Here is a 14,874-nt window from a genome sequence, read left to right as displayed (position 1 = left end):
TCGAATCTTTATCTTATGGCACCAAACTTACATAACTTAATTATTTACAAGTAAATCCCAAATATAAAATTGTTGTCAACCTTTAATTTCGAGTAAGGGATACGACAAGTATAAAAGTCTATAAGATTTTTAAACAAATAAATTATGACATCTCATTATAATAATGAGATATGATATACATAATTATTTAAACATATCTAATATTATATACACCATATTATTACCATAAAATTATACAAATACATACATATACCAACGGTCATAAAACGGTAACAAACGGCTATATTTTTCTTTCTCTCTATAAATACCATCTCACAAATACATTCAATCACTCCAACTTTCTCTACTTCTCTAAAACTTATTCTTCATCAAATTATTCGAAGAAAAAGAAGATGGCTCTTGCAAATTTATTTTTAATTATTTTAGTTATTATGTTTACGATTCTTGTATTTATCGGAGAATATCCTCCTCAGGTTTTTTCTTTATTTTTAGGATTACTTGTAATTGTTGTTTATCCATTACTTTGTATTACAATCTTCATTAATTATTAAAATGCATCGTGATTTATCGTACCACCATGGCAAACTTTTAGATTTCTTACTCAATAAAAATCTTAATATTCATTGATTGATAACTTATGTTGAACACCACTAATTCCCTTTTGTGTTTATTTCACCCAAAATTTCGTATGATCAATTATACCATAAATTTGAAATTCAACCTTATGCAACCCAAATAGTTTTGGATACATATTTCCAACACACATTCACTTATTCCCAAGTTTCTTCGTAACTTACAAAAATTTCTCAAGACAAAATGTCTACCTTAATTCTTACATGCGTCTACCAATTAAACTAACCATCATCGTACTCAATTTTCCTAAAAATTTAAATTCTCCCAAGGTATAATCTTAACTGTTAAGATGATGACTAAAACTTGTGACACATCAAACTTATGTTTCCAAAAATTTACTAACTCAAGGTTTATTCTTATAACTTAACTAACCGATCAAATTTACCTTAACTCGCCATCACTTTAAATTCTTAATTTGCCACAACATTATTTCACTAACGCTTAAATTTTTACGCCAAAGATTGATTCATCCTACAATGTCCTTGGTTACCATTCATTGTAACATTATAACCCAAATATCTAAATATTTTATATTTCATTCGAGCCTAAATAACCAAAAATTTCTATCATTTAAACCGTTCCATTCTCACTTACTACTAAATAAGTTCTCAAGTTTCTTAAAATTGAAAAATTAAATCTTAATTTCCTCGAATATCGTCCATTTTTTTTATAATCTCGAAAATTGCACAATTATCCATGAGTCCTCAGTATTCCCAATTTCATTTTATAGATTTCCCGCATCATAAGGTTCAATAGCCTTAAGTTTATTAAACCCAAAATTAATTCCCATAACACGTCTTACATTTCTATAAATACTTAAAATCTCAAGTGTTTCTCAAAAGCTCGCAATTACATCCTTAAATTTTTTGGAACTTGCACTCTGGCCCTTACAGTTTTCCAAATTTACATTTTGGCCCTACAACTCTTCGAAATTTGCATCATTGTTCCCATAAAATTTTTCATCTTTACCTCATTAAACTTTTAAATTCTCAAACTCAGAATTAAATCCCAAAATATTGTAAATTCAAAAATAGTCCCTTAGAATTTTGTTTTGCACCTAGGTCCTCAAATTATGGGTTATTACAATTGGATCCTTAAAATTCTTACTTTATGCAATTCAATCCTTAAATCTAACTAGGTAGAGCATGCATCCGAAATAATTTCTACAATTTTTATACTTCCCAAGAATCGTCGTAGTCTTCGAACCATTAATCCTTACAGGGAATCCTCAAAATTTAATTCAACTAGCAACCATGAACCATCATTAATTTCTTGTAAATTCTACAATTCCCGAAAACATTCATAATCTTTAAGTTTAACTTATAGCCCATAAGTAGAACATCAGTACTACTAACCCAAAAATTTATATAGTTAAATATTTTACGACCTCTCCTAATGCCCAATAGAAAAATTCGAAAAATTCTTATTTATGTCCGGTGGGGGTGGAGATGCATTTCCCTCCTACCTCTGATACTCACCGTCCTCATGACGGCGTTCATCATCCCTCGCACGCTAAACAAGGCGTCTAGAAGGCATATTGTTCCATACATAACCCGTACGTAACTACATGCATAATTCCATAATTTATTTTAACTGAACTCTGAAATACTGAAAATTTGGAAGCATACTGACAAAATAATTCATGCTTTAAATAAAATGCTGAACAAAATGCTGAATTGTAAAACTTACAGACTGAAGACGTGACTTCGTGAGCTTCTCGTGGTCAGTAGTAGTGTAACCCTTTACAAGAACATAGGCTCTGATACCAACTGTGAAGGCCCGAAAATCCTCGCTTTAAAAATTTGCGGAAAATTAAAAATTTTCTTTTTAAAGAACTTAAATGGCCTCATTCATAAAATCACTGATGAATCAAGTTCAATGTTTAAAATTTAAAATAGCGGAAGAAAATAAAGTTTGTCAACAAGTACAATTTAAAAATATCTAACGACTGATAAAATAGTTTGCGGAAAAATAACAACTGCTGCGCTGAGGTCCTCGGGTGCCACTACTGCCGACCCAAGCTGGCTCACTGGTCTCCGTCCTCTACCCTGACCTCATCAGTACCTACAACAATCAAGTCTAGTGAGCCTAAAGACTCAGCATGCATATATCGCAGGTAACGAGTAAAATCTGAGGTAAAATATGCATGTGATAAAATATCATGTCATGAGTCATGCTGAAAATAATTTGTACTGATGCTGAAAATAATCTATACTCATGCTGAAAATAATCTGTAATGATACTGAAAATAATCTGTACTGATGCTGAAAATAATCTGTACTGCTGCTGAAAATAATCTGTACTGAGCAATTATAATACGTGCATAACTGAACTGATAATCACGGTAAAAACGTTTGCTCCTTGGAGCCCTGTACTGAAATAACTGGTAAAATTTTCTGTTGAGATTATGTTTTACGCCTGTGGCCATTGCACTAAGCTGAACTGATCGGTAACTGACTACCGGGGAGCCTGAAACTGAGCTGGCGGTCACTGAAGACCCGATGGTACCATCCGTAACTGATAGGTCACTGGCGACCTGATGTGTAGAACCCGTAAATCAGTCTACGTTTAAACCATGCATAATTCTAGATTTTTAAATTTAATTGACTCCATTGCAGGATTATTTTAAATGCATTTCTTTGAAGTTAATTATTTTATTATTTCAGCTCAGTAGTTGATTTTCAGCATTTCAGTTATTTCAGTGAGGCCGGACTGGAGATGGAGTTTTGAGATAGAATTTTAGATTTCGAGAAATATTTCCGGGAGTTAAATTAACTAGAAAGTAAGTTCATTCAAGTTAGTAAGAAGATTTGAGGATTTAATTTAAGTTGCTTGAGGTGATTAAGAAATGAGCTCATTTAAGTTACTTAATTAAGGGTTTAGCTCACTAAATTAATTAAAGGGTTAGTAAGGCTTTTAAGGTTTATTAGTTGACTAGATAACCAACACCTCCCACTCAATTTTTTTTTTATTATGAATTTCTGCCACCCCAATTGCCAAGGCAAACTCATTTCCAACTCATCAACTTTGACCAATTCTTTGACATCTTTAAGCATGCTAATCTTTTCAATTATTAACCAAACCTTAATTAGTTAGTCTTAAGCATGATCCTAGCATTGGATACCATACAATCCATCGGTCAAGGCATTCCCCAAGGAGAGTTGACAAGCATGTGCAAAAATATTAAATGAGAGGTGGGCTTGGTATTGCATTTATGCCCTTTGTTTGTGGATCTTGTTCCTCACCTTTCATACCATCATCCTCACTCCTCCATGACTGAAATTCAGAGAGCTTAGAGTGTAAAATTTCGTGAGGTGCTTAGCCAAAAAGAGAGAAGAAAAATAGAGAGAAGGGAAGGAAAGGTAGTGAAGCAAGCAACTCCGTCTCCTCCGCGCCGGATCGTCTCATTCTTTTCGTTTTCTTTCGAAACGAATCCAAGGCATGTATATACTTTTTCTAAACCTCAATCAAGTCATATTATCAGTATTTTTAAGTGCATGATCAGATTTCATCATGATAAAACCGAAATGTTTCAAGAATTTTTCAGAAAACCAACATGCAGATTTTTTCGGTTTTCTTGGGCAGCTTCACGGTTTGCTTCGTGTTGTGGATTTCAGGTTATGGTTCGACTCCAGGCTCCCAAGGCTGTTCCTAGACATGTAATAGGATGTATTAGGACCATGTTGGTCCATTCATTTAGCCCCCACCCTTGCTGGAAACCGAAATGATAGCAAGTTCCCCATAGGTGCAGGAAATGGTGTTCGAAAAATTTCAGTTTCTTGTCTTGAGGGTTGGATCTGATCTTGGCTGCTCTAAGGGCTCTTAGCCATGGTTGGATCACTCCCCTAGCATGTCTAAGACATGACTAAGTCTCCATTTTGGTGGCTTGGTCCATGACTCCTCGGTTTTTAATTAAAACATCACAACAGCCCCTCCCCTCTCGGCCCTTCAGTTTTTGGACAGCATATGTATTTCGAGTTTGGTGGTTTGGTATGGATCTTGGTTGGCCTATGGCCCTTAGCCACGGTTCATACCATGCCCCTATATGTCTAGATTGTGCCATGGTCAATCAAATGGCCAATGGAACGATCCGTGACAGCAAAACAAGAACAATGTCCGACGCGCAGAATTTGTGCTCTCGGGTGAATCTTTTCTGATGTTTGCTGGATTGGTGCGAATTGTGGCTGGTCTTGTGCCCTTAGCCATGGTTCAAATCATTCCTTAGGATGTTGGTAAGGGTCTCTGGTCGGTGGTGTAAGCCCCAATGGCCGGCGGACTCGAAAACGACACAAGGAAAACAAGTGCGCAGCTGCTGTATTTTTTTGACAGCAAGTTGCTGTGTCGGTTCAGAGGCTCGTTCGAGTTCTTGGTCGGCTTTTAGCCTATGGCCTTGGACTGGACAGTGCCCCTTTAAGTTAGGAAGGTCATGTTTTTGGCCGTTCGTCATTCGAATCATTTTTGAAGTCGTACGAGAATTTATGGTGCGATGTGCCAAGTTGCGCAGCTGCTGGAAAATTTTACAGCAAGTTGCTGTGTCGGTTCAGAGGCTTGTTCGAGTTCTCGGTCGGCTTTTAGCCTATGGCCTTGGACTGGACAGTGCCCCTTTAAGTTAGGAAGGTCATGTTTTTGGCCGTTTGTCATTCGGATCATTTTTGAAGTCGTACGAGAATTTACGGTGCGATGTGCCAAATTAACTCTCGAAAGAGCGTTTCTTGTTTTGGCCTCCATTCCACCTAGATTTCGACCATCATAATTTTGGGAGCATTATTTCATTATTTTCAGCGTATTTTAATCATGACTATGTTACGCCTTAAACGCATACAAATCTCGAGGATGAGATTAATGTTTTTAATGCTGTAACATATCCCAAAGTTTTTGTTTTGATGATACCAAAACTTGGCTTAAAAATGTACTAATGTTTTATATTGAGGCATGCAGGAAATTAAGAACAAAGTTAAGTTCGGAAGATCCGAAGTTGGTTCGGACGTTCCGAAACGGTGCCGATCAGAAGCAAAGTGGAAGCTGTTCGGAAGCAGCGAAGAGCCAGTTCGGACGTTCCGAAGACGTGATCGGACGTTCCGAACACAAGCAATCAAATCACTTCAATGCGGAGACGAATTGATATGACTGATTGATTGAGTAAGATTTCGGACGCTACGAAGAACATGATCGGACGCTACGAAGTGTTGAAGATTTCAAATCTCGGAAACGCGGGAATGTTCGGACGGTACGAACCTGAGTTCGGACCTTCCGAAGTTGTTCATCACTGTCTGAAAGAACTGTTCGGAAGCAACGAAGTTTGATCGGACCCTCCGAAGCATATGTTCGGACGCTACGAAGTCACGAACGGACGATCCGAAGTCATCCCAGAATTACGCAAATTGATTTCAATCACATCGGACGTTCCGAAGTATAAACAGAAGATCCGAACCTTGGCGTCCAAGACTAGTATAAATAAGCCTTTGAGGATGCATTCTAAATCCAATCCAATCCCACTCCACTCCATTCTCTTGTCTCCTACAAAGCTTTCTACTATCTCTTGTGTGCGTTGATTAAAAGATTTGTAATATCAAAAGAGTTGTAGAAAAAGAGTGAAAGTAATACTCTCGAGTGGGTTGTAAAGTTCGTGGCTATCCTTGGAGCCCTCAAGGCCAAGTAGACGCATCGAGGCGTGGTTGTAAAAGCTAACTTGGAGCTCCTAAAGCCAAGTCGATATAGTGATACCTCGATCCTCATCGAGAAGGGGAGACGTAGACGATTCTTCGTCGAACTTCCATAAACATCTCTATCCCTCTTTACTTTACGCATTTACTTTTCTACGCATTTATTTTACGCACTTACTTTACGCATTCATTTTTATTTGTGATTGTCCCTCAAGTCTTCCGCTTGCAATTTTTGCAAACTCGTTTTAAAAACGCTAAAGGGCCTAAAAGAACCTATTCACCCCCCCCCCCCCCCCCCTTTAGGTTCTTCAAGTGGTATCAGAGCCATATTTTTCAAAATCTTTTAAATGGCCAATCTAGCAAGCGAGTATGCCCAAGGACAATCCACAAATCGTCCCCCTCTTTTCAATGGTACTAATTACGGATATTGGAAAAATAGAATATCTCTATACATCCAATCCGTCGATTACGACCTTTGGAAAATAACGGTGAAAGGTCCCTATATCCCCATGAAAACGGTGGATAATAAGGAAATTCCTAAGGGAATGGATGACTTCACCAAGGACGATATGAAACTTATCTCTCAAAATGCTAAAGCTATGAATATTCTTCATTGTTCCCTAGATATGAATGAATACAACCGAATCTCGGCGTGTACCTCCGCCAAAGAGATTTGGGACAAATTGGAGATTTGCCACGAGGGAACCAATCAAGTCAAAGAAACAAAGATAGATCTTCTCCAACTCAAGTACGAGACCTTTGAGATGGAACCCAAGGAGGATGTCGACACCATGTTCCGGCGGCTCACCCAAATCATCAATGAACTTGCCCAACTTGGTGAGAACTACCCAACTAAACAAGTGTGGAGGAGAGCCCTTCGAGCACTACCGGCGGAATGGGATGCAAAGCGCACGGCTATCATTGAATCCAACAAGGGAGATGCGGCATCCTATGACCTTGATCAACTTCATGGGACCCTAAAGACCCATGAACTTGAAGTATCTACTCGGAAGGAGACAAAGAAAGATGACGACAAAGTAAAGGCGAAAGGGATCGCCTTAACCAGTCAACTTGAAGATAGCGACGATGAAGAAATGGCACTCCTCACTAGAAAGTTCAAAAGATTCATACGGAGTTCCAACTTCAACAAGAAGGACAAAAAGATTGAGAAGGAAGTGACCTGCTACAACTGTCAACAAAAAGGTCACTATGCAAACGAGTGTCCCTCCAAGAAGAAGGCCGGCAAAGACAAGAAGAAGGCCCTTCTAGCCACGTGGAGCGACAGCGACAACGAAGAGGAGTCTACCCTATGCTTCATGGCGAAGGAAGATCATCTGACCGACTCGGATGACGACGAGGTACCCTCTTACGATGAATTACTCTCCGCTTACACTAGTATGTACAATAAGGCTAAGTCACTTAGAAATGAGAATAAGCAACTTAAAACTGAACTAGAAGCTAGGATGCATGACAACACTAAGCTCAAGACAAACCTAAGAGACTTAGAGAAAGCCTTCAACAAGTTCAATGTGAGTAGCGGTAAACTAGAAAACCTCTTGAGCATGCAAAGGTGTAACTTCGACAAAGGAGGTCTAGGATATGAAAAGAAATCAGTCAACTTCGCTAGTCTTATCGCAAAGGCAAAACCAAGAACACCACCAACATGCACTTACTGTTGTAAGATAGGCCACATAAGACCTAAATGCAAGAAACTTAGACACCAACACAACAAGAATAGTTATTGGAAATGGATCCCCAAATCCCCAACTGCTACTAACCTCAAAGGACCCAAAGAAACGGGTACCAACTATCAAACTGTATCTCAACCTTGTAGGGACAAAGGGGAGACAAGTCATCGAGCACTTGGTATCTTGACAGTGGATGCTCTCGACACATGACGGGAGAAAAGAAGCTGCTACAATCCATTCGACCAAAAGAAAAGGGATCGGTGACCTTTGGAGACAACAACAAAGGGATCATAGAAGGCATCGGCTCGATAGGTATATCTAACTCTACTATTATTGATGATGTACTTCTTGTGAAAGGACTTAAACATAACCTCCTAAGCATTAGTCAATTGTGCGATAGGGGTTATGAAGTCAAATTCACACCTCACGATTGCACTGTATCACTCACAACTGACAAATCCATTAGTTTCAAAGGTTATAGAAGTGAAAATGTTTACAAGGTCGATTTAAAGATTTCATCTTTTTCAAAAATAAAAAGCCTTGTAACATTAAATGTTGATGACAACATTCTTTGGCATAGACGACTTGGTCATGTTGGGATGAGCACCATAGAAAAACTTTTAAAACTTGACCTAGTTTCCGGAATGCCAAAACTGAATTTAAAATTAGATTCTTTTTGTGATGCTTGTCAACTTGGTAAACACACAAAGGAATCTTTCAAAAATAAAAATTTTGTATCCACTTCTATGCCCCTTGAATTACTTCACCTAGATTTATGTGGTCCCTCGAGGACAACTAGTCTAGGAGGTAAATCCTATGCTTTTGTCATTGTGGATGATTTTTCACGTTTTACTTGGACATTGTTTTTAGCCCACAAAAGTGATGCCTTTGATCATTTCAAAATTTTTGTCAAAAAGGTTGAAAATGAGAAAAATCTTTTGATCAAACAAATCCGTAGTGACCACGGAACGGAATTTCAAAATGAAAATTTTTCAATTTTTTGTCAAAGCAAAGGCATTGGTCACAATTTTTCTTGTCCTAGAACTCCTCAACAAAACGGTGTCGTTGAGAGGAAGAATAGGACCCTAGTAGAGATTGCAAGGACCATGCTATGTGAGCATTCTCTACCAAAATATTTTTGGGCTGAAGCGATGAGTTCTGCTTGTTACATCATCAATCGCGTATCAATAAGGCCAATTCTCAAGAAAACTCCATACGAACTATGGAGAGGGAGAAAGCCTAACATTTCTTACTTCCGCGCTTTTGGATCAAAATGCTTCATCCACAACAATGGTAAGGACAACTTGGGTAAGTTCGATGCTAAATCGGACAAAGGTATCTTTCTTGGTTACTCTACTTCTAGCAAAGCATATAGAGTATTTAATAAACGCACTTTACTAGTTGAAGAATCTATTCATGTCATATTTGATGAAACTAACCCTTGCTTGCCTAGACCTATTGTTTCTGATGATGATGATATAGATATCCTTGGCGAAAAGTTGGAGTCCACAAGCCTAGATGATGTTCCTAAAGATCAAGAGGACGCACCTCTTCCAAAGGAGTGGACTACGCACAAGGATCATCCCATGGACCTCATCATTGGTAGCCCATCGAAGGGAGTATCTACTCGCTCTTCTAATATGTGCAATTATCTTGCTTTTCTTTCTCACATAGATCCTAAAGACATAGAAGAAGCTTTACTTGATGATTCTTGGATTATTGCTATGCAAGATGAACTAAATGAATTTAGAAGGAATACAGTTTGGAATCTTGTACCTAGACCCACTGATAGACCTGTCATAGGAACTAAATGGGTATTTAGGAATAAGTTAGATGAGCATGGTACAATCACTAGAAATAAAGCTAGACTAGTAGCTAAAGGATATAGTCAAGAAGAGGGAATTGATTATGATGAGACTTGTGCCCCTGTTGCTAGACTAGAATCCATTCGCATGCTACTTGCTTTTGCTTGCTCTAGGGACTTTAAATTGTTTCAAATGGATGTTAAAAGTGCCTTTCTTAATGGCGATTTGAAAGAAGAAGTGTATGTTGAGCAACCTGTTGGTTTTGAAGATGTGCACTTATCTGATTATGTGTATAAACTTGATAAGGCTTTGTATGGTTTGAAACAAGCTCCTAGAGCTTGGTATGAGAAATTATCTACATTTTTGCTGTCTAATGGTTTTTGTAGAGGTAAGGTTGATATTACCTTGTTTACCTTGACTAAAAATAATGATTTGCTGATAGTACAAATATATGTAGATGATATTATTTTTGGTGCTACTAATGAACACTTGTGTAGAGATTTTTCTAAGCTTATGCAGGATCACTTTGAGATGAGCATGATGGGCGAGCTCAACTACTTCCTTGGTCTCCAAATCAAGCAATGCAAGGATGGTTTCTTTGTCAACCAAGGGAAGTACATCAAGGAGATGCTCAAAAAGTTTGGAATGGAGTCTTCCAAAGCCTCATCCACACCTATGAGCACGACAGTCAGACTCGACAAAGATGAGGGAGGTAAACCTGTTGACCAAAAGTTATTTCGTAGCATGATTGGCTCCCTACTCTATGCGACTGCTAGTAGACCTGACATTATGTTTAGTGTTTGCTTGTGTGCACGATTTCAATCATGTCCAAAGGAATCACACTTATTCGCCTTAAAACGCATTTTCAAATATCTTTCAAATACTCCAAATCTCGGATTATGGTATTCTAAGAACTCATTTTTCGATTTAAAAGCTTACTGTGATGCCGACTTTGGAGGATATAAGGTGGATAGAAAGAGCACTAGTGGAACTTGTTTCTTTTTGGGAAATTGCTTGGTGTCATGGTTTTCTAAAAAGCAAAACTGTGTTGCACTTTCAACGACCGAGGCCGAGTATATGGCTGCCGGTAGTTGTTGTGCACAAATTCTTTGGATGAAGTATCAATTACTCGACTATGGTGTTACTTTTTCAAAAATTCCAATCTTTTGTGATAATACAAGCACCATATGTCTAACAAAGAATCCAGTTCAACATTCTCGTACTAAACATATTGACATTCGACATCATTTCATTCGTGATCACATTGAGCAAAATGATGTTGAACTTCACTATGTAGACACCAAGAATCAAATTGCTGATATTTTTACAAAACCACTAGATGAATCTACTTTTACTCGTTTGCGTGGTGAACTTGGCATGATTGAGTTGTAAACATTAGTCAAATACTCTCGTACATATTTGTTAAATTGAGGGGGAGTATTATTAATGTGAGCATTATAATGTCGGATAATACAAATTAATTGTATTTATCCATAATTATGGCTCAACATTCATTTATGTGCTAAATATTTTAAATTTTAATAGTGGATATTTTACCTGTTTATTTGTCTCTCTTTATATTTATGTCTTTTTGATTATCGCAAAAAGGGGGAGAATTTAATTGGTTAAAATTGTTATTAAATGGTTATTAAATAAATTCGCCTTAATTCAACCTCTTAGACTTGTTATTTGATTAAGGGGGAGTTATTTAATAACATTTAGATTATGTTGATTATTGTTTCTCAATTTTTAACCAAGTTTTGTGATCATCAAAAAGGGGGAGATTGTTACGCCTTAAACGCATACAAATCTCGAGGATGAGATTAATGTTTTTAATGCTGTAACATATCCCAAAGTTTTTGTTTTGATGATACCAAAACTTGGCTTAAAAATGTACTAATGTTTTATATTGAGGCATGCAGGAAATTAAGAACAAAGTTAAGTTCGGAAGATCCGAAGTTGGTTCGGACGTTCCGAAACGGTGCCGATCAGAAGCAAAGTGGAAGCTGTTCGGAAGCAGCGAAGAGCCAGTTCGGACGTTCCGAAGACGTGATCGGACGTTCCGAACACAAGCAATCAAATCACTTCAATGCGGAGACGAATTGATATGACTGATTGATTGAGTAAGATTTCGGACGCTACGAAGAACATGATCGGACGCTACGAAGTGTTGAAGATTTCAAATCTCGGAAACGCGGGAATGTTCGGACGGTACGAACCTGAGTTCGGACCTTCCGAAGTTGTTCATCACTGTCTGAAAGAACTGTTCGGAAGCAACGAAGTTTGATCGGACCCTCCGAAGCATATGTTCGGACGCTACGAAGTCACGAACGGACGATCCAAAGTCATCCCAGAATTACGCAAATTGATTTCAATCACATCGGACGTTCCGAAGTATAAACAGAAGATCCGAACCTTGGCGTCCAAGACTAGTATAAATAAGCCTTTGAGGATGCATTCTAAATCCAATCCAATCCCACTCCACTCCATTCTCTTGTCTCCTACAAAGCTTTCTACTATCTCTTGTGTGCGTTGATTAAAAGAGTTGTAATATCAAAAGAGTTGTAGAAAAAGAGTGAAAGTAATACTCTCGAGTGGGTTGTAAAGTTCGTGGCTATCCTTGGAGCCCTCAAGGCCAAGTAGACGCATCGAGGCGTGGTTGTAAAAGCTAACTTGGAGCTCCTAAAGCCAAGTCGATATAGTGATACCTCGATCCTCATCGAGAAGGGGAGACGTAGACGATTCTTCGTCGAACTTCCATAAACATCTCTATCCCTCTTTACTTTACGCATTTACTTTTCTACGCATTTATTTTACGCACTTACTTTACGCATTCATTTTTATTTGTGATTGTCCCTCAAGTCTTCCGCTTGCAATTTTTGCAAACTCGTTTTAAAAACGCTAAAGGGCCTAAAAGAACCTATTCACCCCCCCCCCCCCCTTTAGGTTCTTCAGACTATATGTTGGTTCAGTGTTGGTTCGGGTTGGTTCGGAGTCACGATTAAATACGAAGTCATTAGACATCATAGCCGCATCTTTTGAACGTAAATTGCATAGTTGGTCAAGTTTAAGCTATTGCATATTTTCATGGCACCGTTAGGTTGCAGCGAGCCTGGGGGACGATCCAACCCACTCCAGTTGGTAAAATTACAGGATATTTTCATTATCGCTAGTTAATTATTTTACGTGCATGAAAACAGAAAATGATTATTTTTGAGATTTATGCGATATGGCTTGTGGTTCATTCACTATGTGGGAGCATTATTTATACGGTCGCCAGTGACCGCTCAGTTCAGGTTGGTACCATCAGGTCGCCAGTGACCTATCAGTTCAGGATGGTACCATCGGGTCTTCAGTGACCGCCAGCTCAGTTTCAGGCTCCCCGGTAGTCAGTTACCGATCAGTTCAGCTTAGTGCAGTGGCCACAGGCGTAAAACATAATCTCAACAGAAAATTTTACCAGTTATTTCAGTACAGGGCTCCAAGGAGCAAACGTTTTTACTATGATTATCAGTTCAGTTATGCACGTATTATAATTGCTCAGTACAGATTATTTTCAGCATGAGTACAGATTATTTTCAGCATGCCTCATGACATGATATTTTATCCCATGCATATTTTACTTCAGATTTTACTCGTTACCTGCGATATATGCATGCTGAGTCTTTAGGCTCACTAGACTTGATTGTTGTAGGTATTGATGAGGCCAGGGCCGAGGACGGGGACCAGTGAGCCAGCTTGGGTCGGCAGTAGTGGCACCCGAGGACCTCAGTGCAGCAGTTGTTATTTTTCCGCTAATAATTTTTATCAGTCGTTGGACAAATTTTAAGTTGTTATTTTTGGCAACTTTATTTTTATTCCGCTGCAATAATTTGAAACATTGAACTTGATTCACCTGTGATTTTATGAATGAGACCGTTTAAGTTCTTTTAAAAGGAAAATTTTAAATTTTTCGCAAATTTTCAAAGTAAGGATTTTCGGGCCTTCACAGTTGGTATCAGAGCCTATGTTCTTGTAAAGGGTTACACTACTACTGACTCCGAGAAACTCACAAAGCCACGTCTTCGGTCTGTAAGTTTTACAGTTCAGCATTTTGTTCAGCATTTTATTTAAAGCATGAATTATTTTGTCAGCATGCTTCCAGATTTTCAGTATTTCAGTGTTCAGTTAAAATAAATTATGGAATTATGCATGTTAGTTACGTACGGGTTATGTATGGAACAGTATGCCCCCTAGACACCAGGTTGGGCGCCCGAGAGGTGGCGCGAGGCGCTGTCATGAGTACGTTGAGGATCGTAGGCGGGAGGAAGACTTACCTCCACCCCCTCCGCCTGATATGAATGCCCAGATGCTAGCTGGGATGACGCAGTTCTTCGCACAGTTTGCGGGGAACAATGCCGTTGTCGCTGCCGCAGCCAGGCCGGCAGGACCCGAGGCTGTTTATGAGCGATTCATGAAGATGCGTCCGAAGGAATTCTCTGGGACGTCCGACCCCATGGTTGCCGAGGGATGGATCAAATCTCTCGAGGTCATTTTCGAGTTTATGGAGCTAGGAGACGCAGACCGAGTCCGATGTGCCACCTACCTGTTCACCGGAGACGCTCGCTTATGGTGGGAAGGAGCTTCGGTAGCCTTGACTTTGGCTACACTTTCTTGGAACCGCTTTACGGAGGTTTTCTACTCCAAGTATTTTGCTGAGGAGGTTCGCGCCAGACTGACCACAGAGTTCATGAGCCTGAGACAGGGGGATATGACGGTTACGGAGTTTATCCGTAAGTTCGAGAGGGGCGGTCACTTTGTGCCCTTGATCGCGAATGATGCCAGAGCGAAGCTGATGCACTTTCTAGTGGGTTTACGGCCGATCTTGCGCCGGGATGTTAGGGTGTCTGACCCTGCCACTTATGAGATTGCCGTCTCCAAGGCCTTAGCCGCAGAGCAGGATCTGCGGGACATCGAGAGGGATCGCCAGGGCAAGCGCCCAGTCCAGGTACCCCACCGCCCTCCTCCTCATCAGCATCAGCAGCAGAACAAGAGGCCTTTCCATGGACCGCCGAGGAACAGAGGCCAGCAGCAGCAGCAGGGACG

At 39.3% G+C, this 14,874-nt stretch overlaps 1 long non-coding RNA gene across 1 annotated transcript; it reads left to right on the top strand.

The window, feature by feature from the left end:
- The first annotated feature begins 3,626 nt into the window (after nucleotides 1-3,626).
- On the top strand, nucleotides 3,627-13,683 carry LOC140836096 (uncharacterized). Its single transcript, XR_012118978.1, has 2 exons — nucleotides 3,627-4,072; nucleotides 13,484-13,683. It is a non-coding gene; the product is annotated as an uncharacterized lncRNA (long non-coding RNA).
- Nucleotides 13,684-14,874: the final 1,191 nt, after the last annotated feature.

This window comes from Primulina eburnea, chromosome 7 (genome assembly GCF_022965805.1).
Source record: "Primulina eburnea isolate SZY01 chromosome 7, ASM2296580v1, whole genome shotgun sequence".
NCBI lineage: Eukaryota > Viridiplantae > Streptophyta > Magnoliopsida > Lamiales > Gesneriaceae > Primulina > Primulina eburnea.
This window is presented reverse-complemented; position numbering and strand designations above follow the sequence as displayed.